The following is a 27061-nucleotide window of genomic DNA, read 5'->3' as shown; positions in this document are numbered from 1 at the left end:
TTGCTTGCTTTGTGCTTTTAAGAGTCCTAGTTATCTTTAATTAACTAGTAAACGAATACGTTAAGTTACATATTACAAGGACTAAATAATTTGAGAAGGATAGGTCTAGCCCTATTTTGCAGCTCTTGTCTGAGTCTAACTGTTGTAGGGTATGACCTCTCATTCGAAGAATTATCTGGTCTTAGTAATATTTAATGGTATGCACGAGCTAGTTAGGGAGAGATAGCAAGGACTTCTTATGCAGCTGATGGTAGAGAGTGGGTCAGAGATTACCCTAGGGCAAGCCTAGGATGAGATAAGTATTAGAAATTATTTGATTGTGAATCATATACATGGATAAGAAGCGACTTTAGGAAACCAAGGCAAACCAAGGGGAAAGTAAGGTAGTATGGGCCCATACTACTGAAAGCTGAGGATCCGCACTCGACTCTTGGGAAGCTGCGGGGAACCAAGAATAGCAGAGTGTGAGACCTTTTGATGTTATGTATGACCTTGATGATTGTGTGTTTTGTTTCGGAATGGTGGTCACACGTCATGGAGCAGGAGGTTCAGGGTATGGGTCAGGTTCGGGTATGGGTTCCGAGCAGTTTGATGATGGATTGCGCGAGTTCATTGCATCCGAGATTATGAGAGGCATCCTTGAGGCGACCCCAGTGATTTTTGGGTTGATCAAGGAGGGTATCATTGAGTTGATGGAGGATCACCTTAGGGAATTCAGGGGTGACATGGCACCTGGCCAGTCAGGGACTCGTACGCTCTCCTTCAAGGGCTTCAAGGGATGCGGAGTACCAGACTTCTGTGGGGTGAAAGACCCCATTATGGCGAGATGCTGGATCGCAAATATTGATTCTCCATAGATGACAAGCTTCTGCCCAGAAAGGTCGAAGGTCATATTTGTTGCTGGTTGTTTAAGGGAGCGAGCAAGAAACTGGTGGGAGGCGGTTAGTGATACATTGGGAGCCCCAACCATTGAGGCCATGACCTGGTAGGATTTTGTGTCCAGGTTTCGGACAGAGTTTGCGCTAGCTGTAGAGGTTCAGCAGTTGTCAGGGAGTTTTTGGATATGAGGCAGACTATTGAGACAGTGGCGGAGATTACCGCCAAGTTCATGGAGAGGGCCTTGTTGGTGCCGCAGTACGCGGGTGATGAGGAGATGAAGAAAACCCTGTTCCATGATATGTTGAGAGCTAACATTCGGAAATATGTTAGTGTTGGATTAGGTGTCTAAGCTTATAACTATAATTGGTATGTACTTGACCTAAGAGTAGCATGGTCCATTTCGAGTTGCATATCACCAGAACAATTTGATAGGATGGATACTTTAGTAACATGTTACTTATGATTTCTTAATATATTATAAGTTCTAATATGTAACAACATCAATTTTCAAAACAATTTTTCATTTTTCAAACAACATAAAACTCATACAGTACTTTCAAATCTCATGTTCGTCAAATATCATCATAATAAAAACATATCCCAAGATAAAAAAAAAATACAATTCTCCGTTAGTGTGTATGGATCATGTCGGCGCCTTCCCACGATCATCACTGGTACCTGAAACACATATCACACAACACGGCAAGCATAAATGCTTAGTGAGTTCCCCAAATTACCATATACAACACATACGCCACTTAAGGCCATAGCTCTATGGGACCTTCCGATCCATGTGTCTCAGGGGACTTCTGTCCCAACTCAGGTAGACCTTCCGGTCCTACCCATAATAACCTTCCAGTCCTCATCATCTTGACCTTCCGGTCCATACATTGTTGACCTTCCGGTCTATATCATAATGACCTTCTGGTCCATACCATACTACTCATAACATAACATAGTACATACATATCATATAACAACATACATCGCATTCTACACATAGCACATAAGACCTTCCGGTCACACGTAATTACCACTCTAGGTTAAGTATAGTGAGAAGACTCACCTTGTACGAAGTCGGATAAACTCTTGCACTCGAATATCCTAACCTAGCCTCCTCCTATCAACATGATAACATCTCTAATCAAAATCCTCTCATGTTCTCATCTATAATAATGGGTAGAAGACCATTCTACCCTTCTCTGACCTCTCTTGAATCTGATGGGTTTTGGCCATATGAACATTCCTATGAGCACATGCAAACCCTAATGCTTGGATCTAGGTTTCTCTAAGTAAACATGCATTGGATCCAAGACTTCTAAAGGCTAATAGAGTATAAGAACAATACAAAATCAAAGTTAGAAGTATACCTTGAAACACTTGTTTGATCCTCTTGTTCTTGGAGCTTTAGAGTCACAAATGTCACTCCTCTAATGGCTTACAAACACCAACTAGCAAGAGGATGGTTTGAGAGAGAAGAGAGGGATTAGAAATCGGCCAGGGTTTCTTTGCCTTAGCAGAGGTGTCGATTTCCCCTGCCCCAAGGGTCAATTTATACTTGTAAGGCTCCTAGGGTTTCACCCTTAAACCCTAGTTGGATAATCTTTACTCAAACCAATCCAAATCCTTTCCAAGATAAGCCCTTGGACGATTTGTGGCTTATCTCAAGCCCTAGAAATTGCCCAACCCTATCCAAGAAGGATTTACACCCAAAGTGTAACTATCAAACAATTGACAGTTTATACCCTCTTATTTAATTAATCTCTTTAAGACACCAAATTAATTCTAATTAATTTATGACTTATATCAATCAAATAACAATATTATTATTCCTTCTATTATTCTCATAATATATTAATAATATTTATTTTCTCATAATAAATCATCCTGTCAAGTTGCTATGGTGAAGGCAACCCAAAAGGACCATGCACAATCGGGTCAAATACTTGCCTAATATAGTTGCAGCCTTAGACACTATTCCAACACTCTCCCACTTGGATAAGTCTAGTAACTATATGCACAAGTACAATTTGATTTGCAATCGTAGCTCTCAAAGACGCTGTTAAACTCTGATCTAATCAATCTTGTCCTTTAGATAAGGGATCATACAGTCCTATGTTAGATATCATGCTGACAATTCTATGGAATAATTTGTGTAGCATTTTGGTTTCTCGATCTCCGATTCATTTGACATAGAACTTAATCGAACACATCAATTCAGTTCAGACCGGGCCCGGCACATAAGTCAAATCAAATCATCGAGCGGCCGAGATATCGCTTTTACCTTCTTAGGATAAAAGTTACAGATAAACTTCGACTTATATGCATTTACTTATTCATTAATCAACTATACACAACAATGCGTTTTATAACATCGAGTTACTGATGCGTTTTCGCATTATCAATGTACAACCAATTAACAAATAACAAACCATATACCTAGGTTTTAAGACTATATGATATTATCGTCTTGCGATCACCCTTTTATATCATATTCCATAAGGTGATTCCAGCAAGCACGGGTTTGTTCCAATGCTCAAAACTAGTTCATAAGCACTCATTAATGTTGCAGCAACCCTTTGCTATGTCTAAAACCATTTAGACAATCTACACACCGGTTCATGACAATCTTCATTCATATCTACTTCCAGCATATGAACGATTGTGGACAATTTGAATAATTCGATTATTCTTAATAAACTCAATTATTCTGGAAATCAAAACATGCAAAACGAAACAATAGTTAAACAATTAACACAAGACAGTAACATTACTCATAAATAATACTCCTTTATTTAATCATCAAATGTTAATTACATTTATCTATTACACGTTTCTACTACTATCTAATCTATGCTAATATCATCCTTCAGCCCAATACTCCTAGCATGCTGCAAGTACTTAACCCTACTCAGTCCCTTCGTAAGCGGATCTGCTGGGTTATCTTCTGATGATATCCTCTTCACTACGAGTTTTCCTTCTTCTACACGATGTCTAATAAAGTGATATTTTATGTCGATATGTCGAGATCTACCATGATCCCTTGGTTTCTTGGTCAAGGCAATTGATCCTTCATTATCATAGAAAATCTCCATGGGCTCCTTTATGGTAGGTACAACTCCAAGAACAGCGATGAAGTTCTTCAACCATATTGCCTCCTTCGACGCTTCGCTCGCTGCAATGTACTCTGATTCGCACGTTGAATCAGCTACGGTTTCCTGCTTGGAACTTTTCCAAGTCACTGCTCCTCCATTTAAGGTAAAGACCCAGCCCGACTACGAACGGTAGTTGTCCCTGTCGGTCTGAAAGCTGGCGTCACTATACCCTCGCACCTTCAAGTCATCACTCCCTCTAAGGACTAAGAACCATTCCTTCGTCCTCCGAAGGTACTTAAGGATATTCTTAACCACAATCCAATGGGCTCTGCCAGGGTTCCCTTGATATCTGCTAACCATGCTCAAAGCAAAGGCTACATCAGGGCGAGTACAAGTCATAGCATACATGATTGAGCCAATTGCAGAAGCGTATGGTACTCAGCTCATTTCTGCTATTTCAGCTTCAGTACTCGGACTTTGAGTCTTACTCAACTTGGCATTACTTTGTATCGGTAATTCTCCCTTCTTCGAGTTTTCCATACTAAAACGTTTTAGTACCTTCTCTAAGTAAGTGTTCTAACTAAGTCCTATTAGTCTCTTACTTCTTTCTCTTACTATCCTTATTCCCAAAATATAAGAACCCTCTCCGAGGTTCTTCATAGTGAAGCACTTCCCGAGCCAGGACTTAACCTCCTGCAATGTCGGGACGTCGTTTCCTATGAGTAATATGTCATCGACATATAGAACGAGGAAGCTTATTATACTCCCACTGGCTTTGACATATACACACGACTCATCTTCGCTTCGTACAAATCCAAACTCTTTGACTTTCTCATCGAAGCAAAGATTCCATCTGCGAGATTCTTGCTTAAGTCCATAAATGAACTTCTTAAGCTTACATACTCTATTCGGATGCTTCAGATCCACAAACCCCTCTGGCTGAGCCATGTAAACATCCTCAGCCAACTTCCCGTTAAGGAAAGCGGTCTTGACATCCATTTGCCAAATCTCATAATCATGAAATGCGGCAATAGCTAGCATCACTCTAATAGACTTAATCTTCGCAACTGGTGAGAAGGTCTCATCATAGTCAACTCCGGGAGTTTGAGTAAAGCCCTTCGCAACCAATCGCGCTTTATATGTGTGTACGTTTCCATCCATGCCGGTCTTCTTCTTGAAGATCCATTTGCACCCAACGGTCTTACGTCCGGGCACATTATCAACCAAATTCCAAACTTGGTTATCATACATGGATTGGATCTCGCTATCCATTGCCTCTTTCCATTTCGCAGACTCTGGGCCTGCCACGGCTTCCTTATAGCTATTAGGTTCATCAAGGTTTATTAGTGTACCATAACTAATATACGTGTCCCCTTTGGTAGTAATATGAAAACCACAAAACTGGGGTTGAACTCTAACTCTTTCGAAACGTCTAAGAGGTAAGGATTCGTCGATCGGTTCAATCGGAGTTTCCTCCTCGGGTTGAGTGCCAGCGGTAGAGGTTCCTTCATCTATCGACTCTTGAATCTCTTCAAGCTCGATTTGCATCCCACTGTCTCCTTAGCTTATGAGTTCTCGATCTCGGAAAACTCCTCTCCTCGCAAAGAAGACAACATTGTCCTTCAGTCTATAGAAGAGATATCCAAAGGATTTCTGCGGGTAGCCGATGAAAATACATCGCTCACTACGAGGTTCGAGCTTGTCGTGAGTATCTCGTCTTACGAAAGCCTCGCAACCCCAAACCTTGATATGTGCCAACGAGGGAGCTTTCCCTGTCCACATCTCGTGAGGCGTTTTGGCAACCTTCTTACTAGGGACTTGGTTAAGGATATGGGCGGCAGTCTCTAAGGCATACCCCCAAAAAGAGATTGATAATGAAGCACGACTCATCATAGAGCGAACCATGTCCAACAAGGTTCGATTACGCCTTTCTGCCACACCATTCAATTGTGGTGTCCTAGGTGGCGTCAATTGTGAAACTATTCCACACTCCTTGAGATAATCGTGGAACTCAAGACTTAGGTACTCTCCTCCTCGATCGGATCGAAGCATCTTGATTTTCCTGCCCAATTGATTCTCCACTTCATTCTTGAACTCTTTGAACTTTTCAAAAGTTTCTGACTTTTGCTTGATTAAGTAGATATACCCATATCTAATATAGTCATCGGTAAAAGTCACATAGAAGCGGTTCCCATCCTTTGTGGTTGATTTAAACGGTCCACATACATCGGTATGTATTAGGTCATATAGACCCTCACTCCTTTCACACGTACTTGTGTAGGGTGACTTAATCATCTTTCCAAGTAAACAAGACTTGCATGTGTCATCTTCCCTAAGGTCGAATGACTCCAACACTCCATCCTTTTGGAGTTGGGCTATGCGGTTCTTGTTGACATGTCCAAGACGACAATGACACAAGGATGATCTATTCATACTATTGGAAGAATCCATGCATAAAACATCATTTCCTAAGTTGTCTACAACCATAACGGTTTCATAAATTCCATTACATGGTATAACTTCAAAATAAAAGTCACCATTTAGATAAGCCAAAATAGAACCATTCTCATTATTAACAGAAAATCTAAAACCTTGTCTAAACAAACCATGAAATGAAATGATGTTTCTAGCCATTTCTGGCGAATAGCAAAAATTGTTCAAATCTAAAGATAAACCATTCCGAAGCACTAAAGAATATACTCTAATCTTGGTCAGAGGCGACGATCTTCTGTTCCCCATGATTAAATTTATTCTTCCAGCCTCCACATCCCTATTTCTTCTTAGTCGCTGCACATTAGAACAAATGTGGTAACCACAATCGGTATCAAGAACCCAAGAAATAGCATGAGATGAATCGTTAGATTTAATTGTGTATATACCTGCGAAAGACAGCTTGATCTTTGCTTCCTTGATGGCTTGCAGGTACTCTGGTCAACTTCTCTTCCAATGTCCTATCTTGTGGCAGTGGTGGCACTCTGCCTCCTTTGGGTTAGGGAAGTGTTTAGCAGGATCAACTTTGGTCCCACTAGAAGAGGCACCATCTCGGGACTTAACCTTGCGATGGTTCTTAGATGAATCCTTCCTCTTCTTTCCCCTTCCTTGTCCAATAGCCAACACAGGAGCAGCGGGCAGATTGGGAGTTGGTGCAACATACTTGTCCTTGAAGTTGCTCTCAGTGACCCTCAAGAGACCTTGGAGCTTGCTTAGGGTGACCTCTTCTTTGTTCATGTGGTAGGTCATCCTAAATTGATTGTAACTTGGAGGCAAAGAGTGAAGCACCATGTCGATCGCCAAGTCTTCCCTAAAGTCAACATTCAACTTGCGAAGACGGTCGACATACCTTTTCATCTTTTGCAGGTGCACGGTAAGAGACTCTCCATGACCCATTTTAGCGGAAATCATGTTAGTGAAAATCTCATAACGCTCTTGTCTCGCGTTTTGGTGGTATCTCTCCAACAAGTCTTGGTGCATCTCGTACGGGTACATGTCCTCATAGGACTTTTGGAATTCGGAGTTCATAGTGGCTATCATGATGCAATGTACCTTCGTTGCATCACGCTCGTGAGTTTCAAAAGCGATCATTTCAGCCAAAGTAGTGCTTTCAGGGTTGATTTTCTCGAGCTTCTCATCGAGGACATACTCCTTGTCCTCATAGCGAGCAATTGTGCAAATGTATCTTATCCATTCGCTAAAGTTCGTCCCATCGAAAGTAACCTTTTGACAAAGGCTCATCAATGTGAATGAACTAGCAGCAGCGTTGTTTGCGTTCGACATCTACAAATAGAAAGGACAAAGATAGATTAGAATATGAATCCCTAATTATCACCCAATAAGAAAATTAGGGCTAGGATCCAACAACAATATTTACATATTAGAAAAGGGATGCCATAATCTGACATGCAAACAATTTGAAGGTAAGTGAATGATGATTCACTAATTCTCCATCACAAAAACATAACTTTAAGTTCTAAATGTATTGAGAATTCCTAGGTCTAGATGAGATTCATTGAAATTTTTCAATGGCATGTTTAAATCTCGATATGCCCCTCTTGTTTGTGACTGGGATACCAAGGATCACAAAGCGGGTGTGAATTACCATGCAAATTTACATGGTGCCTTCATTGTAACGATCACCTATTCGATGTGCCGGTAAAACACACACGCTCCATCGAACTATGACAAACAATGAATCACCCTTTGCCACCTTTTCTTAGAACCAATTAGTGTGCCGGTAAACCACACACGCCCTACTAACTTCTTAGCAAGGGTGCAAAGTGTAATTTTGTGGGATTGCATCAATTCACTTTTCCTAAAGTAACTAAGATTGGGAAATTTTTGAAAAACATGTAGTTACTTTGTATTTCATATTATACTTTTAATGAGAGATGAGGTTGCCCTATCCTACCCGTTCGGCTAACGACCCTCCACCAATCAAGCAAGCGGTGGGTGTGAGTGTACACCCATTAAGCGCCATTTTATAGGCCGCAACCTTATACCCACCTTATAGATCGGCTTCGTGAATGAGGCCTACTAACGGTAAGACTAGCATTTTGGTTATACATATATATACATATTAATCTTGTAATATTATATTAGTATAGGGTTGAATTTTTTAAACTTGTAAAATTCTAGGGTTTGAAATTTAAATTGTCTAAATTAAGCTTTTAATCACAAAAACATAAATTTCAAAACTTGAGGGCAAGTTTTAAACATTTAAAACATGGAGGATCAAATAACAAATAATCTCAATTAACAATTAATTCCATAATTATCCATATTTGATTTATTTAATGATATCTTGCAGAATAATTTACCAATTTAATCAATATAATTAATTAATTATCACATAAGGAAATTAAATATTTTATTAATTGATAAATATCTTTAATTAGATCAAGATTATAATCATATATATCAAAAAATCGGATTAGGGTTGATCTAATATGATAAAGGCAAGTTTCCATAAGATAAATATCAAAAAATCCCGATTTTGGTCCTTCCTGACGCTCGGACTCGCTGAGTTCTCAACTGGACTCGTCGAGTCCACCATTGGACTCGTCGAGTTCATGACACAGAAACACAAAATTTGAATTTTGCAAGTAAGAAACAAACAATCAAGCATCAATTTAATAGAAACCAATCTAGGCTCTGATACCACTGATGGGTTTTGGCCATATGAACATTCCTATGAGCACATGCAAACCCTAATGCTTGGATCTAGGTTTCTCTAATTAAACATGCATTGGATCCAAGACTTCTAATGGCTAATAGAGTATAAGAACAATACAAAATCAAAGTTAGAAGTATACCTTGAAACACTTGTTTGATCTTCTTGTTCTTGGAGCTTTATAGTCACAAATGTCACTCCTCTAATGGCTTACAAACACCAACTAGCAAGAGGATGGTTTGAGAGAGAGAAGAGGGATTAGAAATCGGCCAGGGTTTCTTTGCCTTAGCCGAGGTGTCGATTTCCCTTGCCCCAAGGGTCTATTTATACTTGTAAGGCTCTTAGGGTTTCACCCTTAAACCCTAGTTGGATAATCGTTACTCAAAGCAATCCAAATCCTTTCCAAGATAAGCCCTTGGACGATTTATGGCTTATCTCAAGCCCTAGAAATCGTCCAACCCTATCCAAGAAGGATTTACAGCCCAAAGTGTAACTATCAAACAATTAACAGTTTATACCCTCTTATTTAATTAATCTCTTTAAGTCACCAAATTAATTTTAATTAATTTATGACTTATATCAATCAAATAACAATATTATTATTCCTTATATTATTCTCATAATATATTAATAATATTTATTCTCTCATAATAAATCATCCTGTCAAGTTGCTATGGTGAAGGCAACCCAAAAGGACCATGCACAATCGGGTCAAATACTTGCCTAATATAGTTGCAGCCTTAGACACTATTCCAACAGAATCAGCTTGACCAAAACCCCAAGGTCAACGAAAGTCAACTCTAGTCAACGGTCAAACTATGACCAGACTCGTCGAGTGCACATGGGTGACTCGGCGAGTCTAAGCGTGTCTTCTGAATCCTTCAAAGGTCTCACACGACTCATCGAGTGAGCCTTCCACTCGACGGGTTACCACTAGTCATAAATCGCAGGGCAATTCCGACTGACTCGTCGAGTTCCCTTATAGACTCAGCGAGTTCCTTCCATGGCAACACCCAAATGACTTTTTGAGGTAAGATCTGTTTCTCTAACTTATAGATCTGACCTTACCATACTCAATAATCATGTAAAAGTCCAACCTTTACACTCATGCAACGTCCATAATGGTTCTTTTGGTGAAATAGCCTTTAAAATGGCAATCTAGGTTCGTATCTCTAATGGAATAGCATAAATCAGGGTAGATAGGACTCTCTGGACCTCTTAAGGTCCAGATCTAAGAAGAACTCCACCTTGGGACCTCATATACTTTGAATCGAAGCTAAAGAAGGCATAAAAGAACCCTAGATTCAAGTTGACCACCAAATACATGAGATTGAGCACAGATTTATACCTCTAGCAGCCTCTTCTGATCAAATGGTGGTAGATCTGAGCTCCTCATCCCTCCTAGCTTGCCCACCTTCCTTCTTTCTTGCAAAATCACACTTAAAATGATGAAAATGGCTTACTCTCTCTCTCTCACTACGCTCTCAGGTGCTCTGGTGCTCTCAAGGGTGAAGGTAGCCGGAAATGAGGGCCATAAGATCCTTTAAATAGGGCACATGCTCGACGATTTAGGGTTTCTGTCCATAACGCAAACTAGTCGAGTCCATTAGTCGAATCGTTGAGTCCATTCATTAAATCCAGTCAGCAATCGCGATCCTACTCAACGAGTTTATGCGCCAACTCGTCGAGTTCCTCTTCTTGACACAAAATAATTAATTAAAATGGGATACCTGGAATTCCGGATGTTACAATTCTCCCCCACTAGAATCAGACTTCGCGCTCGAAGTCTCGCTCTACAAACAACTCTGGATGCTACTCTCGCATCTCCAACACCGGCTCCCAAGTCAGCTCGGACCCTCTCCGATGCTGCCACTAGACCTGAACTCGGGACACCTCCTTGTTCCTCAGAACCTTGATCCTCCGATCCAGGATCACGATCGGCTTATCAACATAATTCAGGCTCGCATCCACCTCAATATCCTCTAGTGGCACTACCGCCGACTCATCGGCCATACACTTCCTCAACTGATACACGTGGAAGGTATCATTTATCTGGCTCAACTCCGCAGGTAGCTCTAAACGATATGCTACCCTGCCCACCCTCGCAGTCACTTTGAAAGGACCGATGTACCTGGGCCCCAGTTCACCCCTCTTCCTGAATCGGATCACCCCTTTCCAAGGAGATACCTTCAGGAGTACGAAGTCTCCAACCTGAAACTCAAGCTCGATTTGTCGACTATCTGCATAACCCTTCAGGCGGCTCTGAGTTGTCAGCAATCTCTATCTGACCTGCTGTATATGCTCAGTTGTATTGTAACGTCCCAAAATTCAAAGCCAAAAATTTCATTTTTAATTAGGTTATTACATAAAACCAAAGTGTGAATAATCAAAATATAATATTATGAAACCATATCAGAGTATAATCCCAAGGATCTCGTGTGTGAAAAACATAGTGTGATGCGTTGCAACCAACCTGGCTCCTTTCCTTTGAAACAAAGTACCTGAAACCAAAACTGTAAACCGTAAGCACGAAGCTTAGTGAGTTCCCCCATCATACCACATACCACATAACACCATCGGTATCTCAACCGGTAACTGCCATCGGTATCTTTCAACCAGTAACCGGGGACTATTTCACCCCTACCATTATCACATAATAATATGCCATAAACATACTGATCACGTACTAACATGATAAACATGCTGATCACATACTAACATATCATAAACAGACAGATAACCATTACATGGGTTCTTTATACCCCTTCAGTATCTTTCAATCGGTAACTGCCATCGGTATCTTTCAACCGGTATCTGCCATCGGTATCTTTCAAACGGTATCCGCCATCAGTATCTTTCAACCGGTAACTGCCATCGGTATCTTTCAACCGGTATCCCCCATCGGTATCTCTCAACCGGTAACCGGGGACTATTTCACCCCCTACCACTATCATATAATAACATGATATAATCATACAGTTAGGGATTACAGGGGTACTGACCTACCCTTCGATCCTAACGACCGAGTCAAGGAAGAACTATTCCCTGCTACTACCACTGACACACATAACACATCACATAAGCATATCACATAAGCATATCTCATAAGCATATCTCATAAGCATATCACATAAGCATATCTCATAAACATATCTCATAAGCATATCACATAAGCATATCTCATAAGCATATCTCATAAGCATATCACATAAGCATATCTCATAAGCATATCTCATAAGCATATCACATAAGCATATCTCATAAGCATATCTCATAAGTATATCACATAAGCATAACTCATAAGCATATCACATAAGCATACCAAGATAATTATCACAAAGACAATTATCTACCAAATACCCATGTTGGTGGGTCGGCGTTGTAGCCTTAGACCCACCCCTACTAAAGGTAACTCACCTCGCACTGCTGAAGTCCCACAGACATAACTCGAAATTGCTGAAGTCCCGCAGACTTCACCCCCACTGCTGGATGACAGATTCCCGAACTGTCAACACCAAAATAACACCCAATTAATAATTGGGTCCCAACACATAATCATAAATGATGGCTTGGATAATTACTACATTACCCCAAGGTTGGCTTTATGCAAGCCCAAGGCCCAATCTGTGACAACCCGAAGTTATTCTGTTGCCGTAACTCGTTCTGTCCGTAAAACCGTCTTTAGCAACTCGTTTCGATTTCGTTTTTGGGCTAAATTATTTAAATTTATATGTTATTTACAATCTCATGAGTGTCCAAAGTCCTTAGAAACTCATGTAAACGGCCCAAATCATATCTAATTAGTGATTCAAAGTCTAATTAGATACAAATGTATATATTTTCATATTACATAGGAACCTCACACGCGTCCAAGCCCCGAACTAACGTTTAGCATCCAATCAGGCACATTCTTCAATCGGTGAGTTCATACCCCTACCCTTTTTCCATGTTTTTCAATGTTTTCAGGGGGGAATACAAGCAAACTATAAATGTTTTCAAAACCTAAAACTGATATATTTCTATAAATATCTGGCTAACCTTTAAATATCTTTACCCCTTATGTATTATGCTAAGCATAAGGGATGTTTTATCGATTATAACTACATGGATTTCAGTAAAGGAAACAATCAAATCAATCAAATTATTATGGGAATAATTTGGGATCTTTAGTTCTTGTTTAATGAGTACAGATTTATGTAAAATTATTAGATAAATTGTGTCTGATTCAGTTTATCTCTGTTTAATTTAGATTATATTGCCAGATAATTCCATTGTATTTAACTGTTTTCACTGTACTATGTTTCAAAATGATTAGTATGTTTGATAACGTCTGAAAACACCATGAATAATTTAATACTAGCTTGTCAGATTCATCATTACCCTTTGGGTTATCAATAAATCCTCCCTGGAAGTGTAACCAGAGTCTCCTGGAGGGAGAGCGTGGAATTTGTTAATAGATCTATTCGGGACTGACAATCCCACACCTAAACTGCTAGCTACAGTTAGGCGGACACGCCTGGGGTGACAAATTCTGGATATCGTCCGACGTATGACGAACGTCAAGGAGGTCTCGGTGTCGCATCAGCATGGTTACCCGACTCACAATACGTATTAATATAAGTTTATTCACGGATTTGATTTTATATCTATTTTCAATCTATAGTATCTATATCTAGTGCGGGATGTTAATCTCATGGTTTTGAATCTATATCTAGTACGGGATGTTAATCCCATGGTGTTGAATCTATATCTAGTGCGGGATGTTAATCCCATGGTTTTGAATTTATATCTAATACGGGAGGTATTCCCATGAATTTTATTCTATAGTTTTGTGTATTAAAAAACTATTTTATATCTAGTACGGGATAGTATTCCCATGGTTTTCAATCAATACTTTTATGTATTAAAAATATCTACTGTTATACTGGATGGTAATTCCCAGTGGTTTTCAATATATAGTTTTATGTATTAAACTATACATTGTGGTATTTAACTAAACTTTGCTTTTAGGAAAATAAGGGTTTTTCCTGGGATAACTGAACTGTTCTTAAGTAGACCGTGTAATTAATGGATAACTAAACTATACTTATAAGAAAATATGGGATTTTCTTGGATAACAAACATTTCGGAAAACCAAAGGAAACTTGTACATTTTCAGAAAACAAACCTCTTATTAACTCACCAGCTTTATGCTGATTTTCAAACTGCTTGTATTCTCAGGTCCACATTAGACAGGTACCAGCGATCCTTTTGGCGAAGACAGAGTGCGTAAAAGACACGTCTTTACGTTTGTTCATATCATATATATGTATAAGACATGTAACTCTTTGTTTTCAGACAATGTAAATGAATCTATGTATTGTAAAGTTTTGTGTTTACTATGCTTACTATGTACATTGGTTGTGATATTCATGACGTCCTCCGCCCCGGAACGTTTCCGCCTTTGGTTTCGGGGTGTGACACAATCTATGGCCCAAAATTCCAACTATGGCTTAAAGCCCAACATATGGCCCAATTTTCCAAATTGGGCTCAGGCCTATACATGGTCTTACTCTAAGGTCCAACATCATATAATCATTAAGGTCCAAACTATGGCCCAACTTTCCAAATTGGGCCCAAACCCCTTACATGGGCCTTACCCCAAAGCCCATTAATTATTCTAGTCCATTTGCTTGATCATGGATGGCCCATTTAATAACCCAATTATCAGGCCCAATAGAAAGGCCCAATAATAAACCCAAGTGAAATTAGGGTTTCACATAAAATGACGATTAGGGTTAAGTGTTCCTACTTAACCCATTAAGGACTTAATCCTTTAAGTCCAATGTTGACTTAGGTTGATTGCAAATAATTATTAATTAATCCCGATGCGATCCCGATAAATCCAAAATTAGGGTTTCATGGCATTAGGGTTTTCCAAACCCTAATTAGGGTTTCCAACCCATCTTAGCCCAATAGGACCGTTAGTTAAGTCCTTGGATCCATTAGGGTCCATTAAGCCCATTAGACACATGTTTGGGCTTTTGTGCCCATTAAGCCTCATTGGGCCCATTAGGGTTTTAGTCCCTTGGCCAAACATCCCCAAACTAGCAATCCCAACACAACTAAGCACACCGCCACCCTACACGGCGGCCGATGGCGGCAGCCACCACCATAAGGTGGTGGTTTTCAGTTTCTTTTATTATACCAAGCTGTAATTTACATTTTACATTGCTAAATATCAAAATAACACACCAAACAAAGAAACACACACACACAACCACCTTTTAGTGGCGTGCGGCAGCAGAAGCGGCCGCAACCACCACGGTTGGCGGCTATGGTGGGTATCTTTTCCATTTTTCGGCTATCAACACTACCCTCAACACACACACACATGAGCTAGACACATGAAACATACCCCATTTGATCACAAAAGCAACTCCAACCAGCCCCCGGTGGCGGTTAGCGACGACAAGACCAAGGAGAGGCGGCAGCAGCAGAGTGGCCGTTGAAACAGATGCAGCGGCGGCACGACGGCGGTGGCTATAAGCTTAGAACGAGTCACCGGCAAGGGAAGAGAGGGATGGTCGAACCGTGAGCGACAGAAGCAGTGGGAGGAGACGCTTCGCCCTCGTCTTCAGCAGTGGCGGCTGTCGGTAGCTTCATCTCTTCGTCGGAATGGATCACAGCGACAGGGGGGTCAGCAGCGCTGGTCACCATTGGCGATTGATGAAGTAGCAGCGCATGGAGGCTGTTCGACGGTTCTAGGTGGTCGGAGAATGGACGTAATGAACGATGGTGTCGCCCATTCAATTCCCACAGCCCCGTCATCCAACGTCCTTAACTAGTTGGACTCATCCTCGCCGGCCGCAAGCACGATGGAAGTCTGATGGTCACTGTGGTTGCTTGGCTAATCAGAGATAGGATGGTAGCGGCGCCGGTAAGGAGGTATAAGGTTGGGAGGCAGCTGTAACATGTTCTTTAGGGCTAGGGTTCGCATTGTTAAATACCCGTCACCCATTCAAACTTCATTCCATAATGTCACAAATAGTCCCTCCCCACAGGATTCTTTTCACAGAAAGTCCATAATTTACTCTTTCCACCCCTGCTCACATAATTACTTACATATTTAGTCCCATAGTTACCATTCAGCCCCTCCTTTACAAATTATTCTCAAATAAAGTCCATATGTTACCCTTTTAACCCCAACCTTCAAAACTCTTTACAAATTGAGTCCGAAATTTACCATTTAGCCCTTGCTTCTCATAATCTATCCATCTTAAGTCCCAATAATTTACCAAGTGGTCCCTACCTTCATAAATATTTACAATACCAATCCGGAACTTACACTTTTAACCCTCAATTACTAAATTATACCAATTTACTCCTTGAAACCAACACCTTTCTATATAATTATTGATTTGGGGTTACTATTTATTCATTAATTTATTTTATTTATTTATTTAATAAACAGGGTGTTACACGTCTGAAGCATTATCTCAGTGCTTCCCATTACTCGTTGCCCTACCTCTCCCAGCAGATGGGAGTCTGACACCTCCGCCCATACAACAACTCAAAGGGAGGCATACCAATACTCGAATGGTGGCTGCTGTTATAGGAAAACTCAGCTTATGGTAGGTACGTGTCCCAACTTCCTCCGAAGTCCAACACACATGCTCGAAGCATGTCCTCGAGCGTCTGAATCGTCCGCTCACTCTGTCCGTCCGTCTGTGGGTGGCCTTCGGTGCTGAAATGCAACCTCATACCCAACTCCTCATGGAATTTCTTCCAGAATCTGGAAGTGAAACGTACATCTTGATTTGACACAATAAATATTGGTACTCCATGCCGTGATACCACCTACCTCATATAAATCTCCGCTAGCCTCTCTGCATAAGAGATCTCACTGATTGCAAGGAAATGGGCGCTCTTCGTCAGCCGATCAACGATCACCCAGATTGCATCGACACCCCTCGCGGTCCTCGACACTTTGATGATGAAATCCATAGAAATTTGTTCCCACTTCCACTGGGGAACCTCAAGTGGCTGCAACTTGCCATGCGGATGCTGGTGCTCGGCCTTAACCTTGTGACATGTCAAGCACCTCTCAACAAACCACGCAACATCCCTCTTCATACAGGGCCACCAATAGTCTCTTTTTAGGTCCAAATACATCTTAGTGGCCCCTAGGATGGATCGAGAACCTCAATCTGTGCGCCTCTTCCATCAGGATGGTACGTGCCCTGCCCGTAAACGGCACCCAAATCCGACCCTGAAAAGGCATAAGCCCTCGACTATTGGTAAAAAGCTTCGATACCTACCCAATCACTCGCTCTCTCTTGCGGTTCTACAGTCTCACGACCTCTGCCTGGGCCTCTCAAATGGTATCCAACACCGGAGTCATCATTGTCATCCTCATATAAATATATCGTATCGGGGCACTCTCCGCCCTACGACTCAAGGCATCGGCTATAACTTTCGCCTTGCCCGACTGGTACAGGATCTCGCAGTCATAATCCTTTACCACATCCAACCATCTCCTCTGGCGCATATTCAGGTTGGGCTGATCCATCAAGTACTTCAAACTCTTGTGCTCCGTGTATATGATACACCGAACCCCATACAAATAATGATGCCATATCTTGAGGGTGAACACCACGGCCCCCGAATCCAAATCGTGGGTGGGATACCTCACCTAGAGAGGCTTCAACTGCCTTGATGCGTACGTTATCACGTGCCCTCTCTGCATAAGCACCACACCCAACCCCGATATCAATGCGTCACAATACACCACAAAATCCTCCATCCCTTCCGGGAGGGCTAATACCAGGGCTTCGCATAATCTCTGGCGAAACATCTCGAATGAGGCCTGGTGCTCTGGACCCCAGCTAAAAGTCACACCCTTCCGGGTCAACCTGGTGAGAGGAACGACAATCTTGGAGAAATCCCTGATAAATCTCCGATAGTAGCCGGCCAATCCCAGAAAACTCCTGCTCTCGGTGGGAGATTTTGGCACCTCTTATCTCATCACAGCCTTAATCTTGGCCGGATCGACCAATATCCCCTTCTGGTTGACTAGGTGCCCTAAGAACTGGACCTCTCGTAACCATAAATCGCACTTGGAGAATTTAGCGTAAAGCCTCTCCGACCTCAATACTCTGAGAATCTCCCTCAAATGCTCCTCATGTTGCTCTTGGGATCTCGAATACACCAGAATATCGTCGATGAACACAATCACCGACCGATCCAACATCGGCCTGCACACCTTGTTCATGAGATCCATAAATGCTGCCAGTGCATTGGTGAGCCCAAAAGGCATCACCACAAACTCGTAATGCCCATAACGGGTGATGAATGTCGTCTTCTGGATATCCTCATCCCGCACTCTCATCTGATGATATCCAGACCTCAAATCTGTCTTGGAGAACCAAGACGCTCCTTGCAACTGATCGAACAAGTCATCGATCCTCGGTAAGGGGTAACGGTTCTTGACCGTCAACTTGTTCAACTCCCGGTAATCAATGCACATCCGGTGTGAACCATCCTTTTTCTTGACAAAAAGGATTGGCGCTCCCCATGGCAAGCTCCCCCTTCCCCAGCAGCTCCTAAAGCTGCGAGGATAACTCCTACATCTCTGGTAGCGCAAGGCGATAAGGCGCCTTGGCGATAGGCGCTGCCCCCAGAACCAAATCGATGCGGAACTCCACCTGCCTCTTAGGAGGCACACCCGGCAACTCCTTAGGGAAAACATCCAAGAACTCACGCACTATCGAAACATCCTCAATCGAACTCGGTCTCTCCACGGCCACTCGTGTATCCATCACATAGGCTACTAACCCGCTGCAGCCCTACTGTAAACTATGTCTCGCTTTGGCAGCCGAACAAAATGCTGACCCACATCGGGTATTCTCGCCATATACCGTAAGCACTCCCCCACTAGGGTCTCGTATCGTCACTATCTGCCGCTCGCAGTCTATAACCGCCCCAAATCGGCTCAACCAATCCATGCCCACTATAACACGGATGTCCCCCATCGCAATCGGGACCAGATCTATCGAGAACTCAATGCCGAAGATCTCGAGTATACATCCTCGAATCACGTCAGTAGCATACACCGCCCGCTCGTCAGCTATGGAAACTCATAGAGGTCGGCTAAACGCCTCTCACCGAATACTGATGTGCTGACTAAATGCTAACGACACAAATGATCGACTCGCACTCAGGTCAAATAACACTAGAGCAGGTACAGAACTCACAAGAAAAGTACCTACGCATATCATAAAATAAGCACAATATCTCAACTCAGCATAAATAAATGAAAGAATACATACCAGTCACGACATCGGGCGTTGTGCGGACCTCCTCCGCTGTCAACTGGAAGGCTCTCCCGTGAGCCTTCGGTGCCTTGGCCTTCATTGGTCGACCCTCAGTAGTTCATGCAGTAGCAGCGGCAGATCCCTGTGCTGATACCTGTAACAGCAGTAGGCACTCGGCCTTCCGATGGCCCTTCTGGTTTTAATGAAAGCAACCCATAAATCCCTTGGGACAGTCCTTGGCTATATGACCCTCCTTTCCACATTTGTATCAAGCATCCGACCGACAGACTCCATCATGTCCCTTGTCGCACTTCCCACAAGTACAGACCTTCTTGCCTATGGATCTTGAATCGGCGGGCTTAACCCGCTTGGCTGCCGGCTGTGACTGTACTGGCCGCCTATCCTTCCCCTGAGACTCGGCCTCCTCCCTGGCCTGAGTCTCCAGCTTAATCTCCCTCTTCCGGGTATTTTCCTAGAGCTCAGCAAATGTCCGATAAGTCGAGTTCGCCATGAACTCCCAAATGTCCTTCCTCAGAACGCTCAAATACCCAGCTCATGCATGCCTGCTCAAATGACACGTGCTTAGGGAAAAACAACGCCCTCTCGTGGAACATCCGCGTGATCGCCGTCACAGACTCCGTTCCCTAACTGAGGGACAAAAACTCTTGTGCCAACCATTCCCTCTCCACCAGGGGAAAATACTCATCCCTGAACATGGTCGTGAACCTCTCCCAGGTCACCGCCTAAATCTCCGCAATAGTGAAATCCACCGTCACAAACTTCCACCAGTCCTTTGCTCCCAAGCGAAGCTGGTTCAGTGCAAACCGAACCCTCAGATTCTCCAGACACGAACAGGTGTAGAAGCATCCCTTGATATTAGAAATCCATCTCATCGCAGCAATCGAGTCCTGCGTCCCATCAAACTCCGGTGGCTTCGTGTTGCTGAACTCCCATAACAGCAACGAGTCACCCCCTTGAGGTCTAGCAGTAGCCACAATTGCAGTAGCTACAGCAGCCGCAGCCTCAGTAACCACTACGTATCTCTCGTCAAACATCTCAATCAAAGTGGTCTTGATGGACCCAAACATCTCTAGTATCTCTGAGCGGATGGCCGCAGCCACCTCATCGTGGAGCATCTGACGAAGCTCCTCGTTACTCACGCCTCTGGTCTTTGGTCTGTGGCGTGTCACAACCATGATGTCTCTGAAATGCAACATAAAAATATCAATGACTTGCTCGAGTGTACTCACACTCAACAACTCAACCCTACTTGTTCCTTAGTATCCTAAGGATTCTTACTTGGACTGCTCACTGATCCAGTGCTTCCAGTAGTATTGGCCCTATACTGCTTTCCACACCGCATTAGCATTCACCCCAAGTCCTCCTCCTAGGATCCCAAATCACAAGTACTCTATACCTTTCTAATCATAAGCTACCTTTCGACAGATCACTTATAAGCTCCTCACTGCTACCTACTCGCTCTCGAAGTATCTCATAGTAGCAGTAATCTCCTAGGCTAAGGCATCACAAATCAGGCCACTCTAGTCCTAATATGAATACCTAGCCTACTCTAGCATGCAGAGCATATCATATCATATCTCATAATACATAATGGAAGGGTATTTTGGGAAATCACCATTTGGGCGCTAGCTGATCGTACGCACTGCTCCTTTATGCTTTTCTCAAGGTCTTTTACTCTTTTAGAAAAATTGTTCCTTTTTATGAAAAACTTCCTCGAATCCTCAGTTTGAGTTCATATACGCCCGAAGGTGCATCCGAATCCCTCAAACCAAGGATCTGATACCAACTTGTAACAACGTAAATTTTCAAAACAATTTTTCATTTTTCAAACAACATAAAACTCATACAATACTTTCAAATCTCATGTTCGTCAAATATCATCATAATAAAAACATATCCCAAGATCAAAAATACAATTCTCCGTCAGTGTGTACGGATCATGTCGACACCTTCCCACGATAATCACTGGTACCTGAAACACATATCACACAACATGGTAAGAATAAATGCTTAGTGAGTTCCCCAAAATACCACATACAACACATACGCCACTCAAGGCCATAACTCTGTGGGACCATCTGATCCATCTGTCTCAGAGGACTTCCATCCCAACTCTGGTAGACCTTCTGGTTCTACCCATCATGACCTTCCGGTCCTCATCATCTTGACCTTCCAGTCCATAGACTGTTGACCTTCCGGTCCATATCATAATGACCTTCTGGTCCATACCATACTACTTATAACATAACATAGTACATGCATATCATATAACAGCATACATTGCATTCTACACATAGCACATAAGACCTTCCGGTCACATGTAATTACCACTCTAGGTAAAGTATAGTGAGAAGACTCACCTTGTATGAAGTCGGATAAACTCTCGTGCTCGAATATCCCGGCCTAGCCTCCTCCTATCAACAACATAAAATCTCTAATCAAAATCCTCTCATGTTCTCATCTATAATAATGGCTAGAAGACCATTCTACCCTTCTCTGACCTCTCTTGAATCAACTTGACCAAAACCCCAAGGTCAACGGAAGTCAACTCTAGTCAACGGTCAAACTATGACCAGACTCGTCGAGTGCACATGGGTGACTCGGCGAGTCCAAGCATGTCTTCTGAATCCTTCTAAGGTCTCACACGACTTGTCGAGTGAATCTTCCACTCGACAGGTTACCACTGGTCATGAATCCCGGGGCAACCCCGACTCGACTCGTCGAGTTCCCTTATGGACTCGGCGAGTTCCTTACATAGCAACACCCAAATGACCTTCTGAGGTAAGATCTGTTTCTTTAACTTATAGATCTGACCTTACCATACTCAATAATCACGTAAAGGTCCAACCTTTACACTCATGCAACGTCCATAATGGTTCTTTTGGTGAAATAGCCTCTAAAATGGCAATCTAGGTTCATATCTCTAATGGAATAGCATAAATCAGGGTAGATAGGACTCTCTGGACCTCTTAAGGTCCAGATCTAAGAAGAACTCCACCTTGGGACCTCATATACTTCGAATCCAAGCTAAAGAAGGCATAAAAAAAGCCCTAGATTCAAGTAGACCACCAAATATACGAGAATGAGCACGGATTTATACCTCTAGCAGCCTCTTTTGATCAAATGGTAGTAGATATGAGCTCCTCAGCCCTCCTAGCTTTCCCTCCTTCCTTCTTTCTTGCAAAATCACACTTAAAATGATGAAAATGGCTTACTCTCTCTCTCACACACAACGCTCTCAGGTGCTCTGGTGCTCTTAAGGGTGAAGGTGGCCGCAAATGAGGGCCATAAGGTCCTTTAAATAGGGCACATGCCCGAAGATTTAGGGTTTCTGTCACGGCGCGGACTCGTCGAGTCCACTAGTCGACTCGTCGAGTCCATTCACTAAATCCAGTCAGCAATCGTGATCCTACTCGACGAGTTTAAGCGCCAACTCGTCGAGTTCCTCTTCTTGACACAAAATAATTAATTAAAATGGGATGCCTGGAATTCCGGATGTTACATAATATATTAATATGAAATCATATTATTTAATTAGTATTGATTAAGAAATAATTTGGAATTAATTATGTGATCAAAAGAGACTAATTAAATATATGGTGATTGATTTGGTAAATCAGTAATTCTTATAGTGTGGGCCAATTGTTATTTAGGATGGGCTAAACCAGTATGGTAATCTATGGATAGTCCATGGAGGTTTAACCCATGGAGCCTAAGTAATATAAAAGGTCATGGGCATTAGGGTTTGCATGGATGTAACCCTAGACTTTGCCACACTATAAAAGGACTCCCTTAGCACCCAAAATCTGCGACTAGAGTTCTTGGAGTTCATTAGAGCCGATTTTGGAGCTAGCAACATCTCTCAAGTTCTCCTTTGTCTTAGGTGTGTTGTGAGCCGTTTGAGGCATCACACTTGGGGTGCTAAGTTCTTAAAGGCCAAATACAACAAGTTCTACAAGCTACATAAAGAGTTAAACTCCTAACTAGTATTCAATATTGTTTATGTCAATTGTATGCTAGTTGTAGGATTAATGCTTTGGAAACAATATTGCATGTATAATTAGAGAAAACATAGATCCAAAGCATTTAGGGTTGTATGTGCACCATACGATGTTGTAGTATACTAAAACCCAACAGTGGTATCAGAGCCATGGGTCGTTTTCTGTTATATTGATGCAAATGTTTGATTTTCAAAGTTGAAAAAATAACATGAAGTTTGTCAAATTTTAAGATAATTACTTGATTTTATGAAAAACTAATTATTTGTAAACTTTGAGTCATTTTACTATAAGAGTTGAATTAGGTCAATTTATTAAAAGATAGAATAATATGATTATTTTATTTGTTTTAAAAGTTTGATCTAAATTTTTTTAAGCAGTTACAAATTTTGTCATAAAATTTTGGAACTTAAAAGTCTTTTTTAAAAGTTATGATGTTAAGAGCTTTGAAACTTCCATAAGTTATGGATGTGAAAAGTCGCATTCATTAACTCTTTAAGTTATGAATTCCAAGAGTCTTCAAAGGTTACAAAGTTTGTTATAAATGGCTTAGAAGAGTTTCATAACTTGCCCTCAAGTTATGGAACTTGGAAAGTCTCTTTAATGGAATTCTAAAAGTTTTCAAGAGTTACAAAACTTGCCCTCAAGTTTTGGAATTTGAAAAGTTTTTTTATAGAGACATTGAATTCTAAAACTAAAGTTATTTGAAATTTTTTCAAAAGTGTAACACATGGGGTTCATAACTTAATAATAAATTAAATAGTTTTAATTTTGTTTTAGCATCTTGATGTTTTGAATAATTCATATTACATCTTTATGGACTTTATTAATAGTTAATTAAAGTGTGTAATTAAAAGAGAATTAATAATTCCATAATGACATGGTTTAAGTTTAATTAAATTAAGAGTATAGTTTAATTAATAGATTAAACCACTTAGTATTTTAAAAGTTTAAAATACACCCTTATACTATTATAATATTAAAAGTTTAATATATTATATGTATAAGTAAAAGGTCAGTCTTACCGTTAGTAGATCTCATTCACAAAGTCGGTCTATAAGGGGGGGGGGGGGGGGGGGGTATAAGGTTACTACATATAAAATGGCGGTTTAATGGGTGTTCACTCTCACCCACCGCTTCCTTGACAGGTGGAGGGTCGTTAGCCGAATGGATAGGATAGGACATTAATTCTCACTAAAAGTATAATGAAAATACCAAGTAACTAAACACTTATAAATTCTCAATCTTAGTTACTTAGGAAAAATGTGAATTTAGTGCTAACCCATGAAATTTCACTTTGCACCTTGTTAAGTCGTTAGTGGAGCGCGTGTGGTTAACCGCCACAGTAATATGGGACTGACAGTGTGTGGCAAACGGTAGCTTGATGTTAATCATAGATCAATGGAGCGTGTGTGGTTAACCGTCACATTGATTATGTGATCTGTAACATTAAGTGTACCAAGCTAATTTGCATGGCTATTCACACCTTGTTTGTGATCCTTGACATCCCAGTCACAAACTTGAAGGGCACAATCGAGATTTAAACATGCCATTGAAAAGTTCAATGAATCTCAAAAGATCTAGGAATTTCAATTCATTTAAAACTTAATAATCAATTTCGTTTTTCATGGTGGAAATTGGTAAATCATCATTTACCTACCTTCAAATATTTTTCAATTGGATTACGGCATCCCTCTTCTGAATTGTAAAATATTGTGTTGGGTCCTAGCCTTAATATTTAATTTTGGATGTTATATTAAGGGCTTAAATCAACTAAACTTGAATTTCTCCCTGTAGATGTCTAGTTTTGACAACTATGGTCTTCCCGAATCTTTTAGAAAAAGCTTTCCTCGTGAAGATGATGTTCCCTAAAATCATACTTCACTTCCTCCACCTCCTCCAATAATTCTCCCTGACCCACAAGCTCGAAGACTTGAAAAGTTCAAGATCACTCAATCCCTATTGGCTAGTAAACACAAAGATGGAAAGTCTATATGTGCTCATGTCTTGGATATGAAGCTGCATATTGACAGGCTGGGAATGTTGGGTGTCGTGCTCCCAAGGAATTTGGCTATTGACTTGGTTCTTCAGTCACTTCCCGAGTCACATAGTGAGTTCGTTAAAGACTACTATGTGACATATCACGACATGACCCTTATTGATCTTACATATTTGCTAATTGTTGTTGAATCAGCAAAGATTTGGCACAATGGTCAAACAAATTTGATTGGAAGATCTACATCCCAAGCTGACATGGACATCCTATAAATGATTCCTTCTCCTAAAGGAAAGGAATTGGCCAAGGTCAGAAGTTTTGATCATAAGAGAAAGGCCAATTCTAAGGCTATTCCATGTGCCATTCAAAATGAGCCTATTTGTTTCTATTGCCAAGGAAAGGGACATTAGAAGAAAAGCTGCCCTGACTACCTGAGAACTTTAAACAAATTGTATGGTTTTACTTCAGGTATGTCCACTGTCTAACTCTATTAAGTTCCTATTTGGAGATTCTTGATACATGATGTAATGTAATTACATTTTGATGTTTTCTAGAATCAAAGAAATGAGATGAAGCTTAAAGGAAGAGTAGATCATGAAGAGATGGATTTCGGTCGCATGGTCTGATGATTGGAATTTTGAGCAACTGCTTAAGAGTTATGATAGATTGCTTAGGAATAGATAACAACATAGTTTTCATATGTATTTGCATTGTAAGGATAAGTATTCCGCAACTTTTATAAATAAAGAAATTTTTTGAAATTTTTCTTATTTTAAGTTTCCTTACAATGGCATTTGTGAAAATTGTTGCTTATATGTTTCCATTGATAGCAATATTGGAAAATATATTTGATTCTTTCGTTTGTGGTAGTGTCAAATTTTACCAAATAAGGAAAGATTCTCATCACCCAAGTTTCAGTTGGATAGAAACTTGGAATCATGCAACTTGTATTGTGTGATGAATGAGAACTTTCATCTTTGGGGAATTATGACTAATTCCTAGTTCACATGTATATGTGAGTCAAGTGAAGGACTAGGGGATCGGGTACCCTTGGTTGTGTGCTGATCAAGTCCACCATAAAGAATGATAAGACTATTCGGTATGATTTACTAAAGTTTAGTAAATATGGTTATGCTTAAAAGATTAAGTGTAATTCTTAATCGTTGAAAAAGTTTCAAAGTATGGCAGAATTAATAAGAAGAATCAAATTAGGTAGAAAGAAAAAAGTTTCTCCAATCTGAAAAGAAGGGAGAGAACTTGAGTATCATGTTTTATAATTATCATAGTGATTATGAAACCATATCACAATTTATTCTCTAAGGATATCTTAGTGCATTTGTATGGCTAAGAAGAGGAATCGTGAATTGTTGAAATGGTTAAATCAAAAGGTGAATCATACTTCATGACAAAATCGAGTCTTAGAGTAACACTCCAAGATCGATCCTCGAGTGACATAATCTTAAGAAAGGTTTATAACACTTATAAAATGTAGAGTAAAATGTTTCTTACTCTTGTACATTTAAAATTGGTAAGTTGTGATGTCTTGATAAGGACAAAAACCAACTAAGATTAATTGTGTGAAGTGTTTATCTTCATAAGAATCTGCACTA

The sequence above is a fragment of the Lactuca sativa genome, chromosome 8 (assembly GCF_002870075.4).
Source record: "Lactuca sativa cultivar Salinas chromosome 8, Lsat_Salinas_v11, whole genome shotgun sequence".
In the NCBI taxonomy this organism is placed as follows: Eukaryota; Viridiplantae; Streptophyta; class Magnoliopsida; order Asterales; family Asteraceae; genus Lactuca; species Lactuca sativa.
This window is presented reverse-complemented; position numbering follows the sequence as displayed.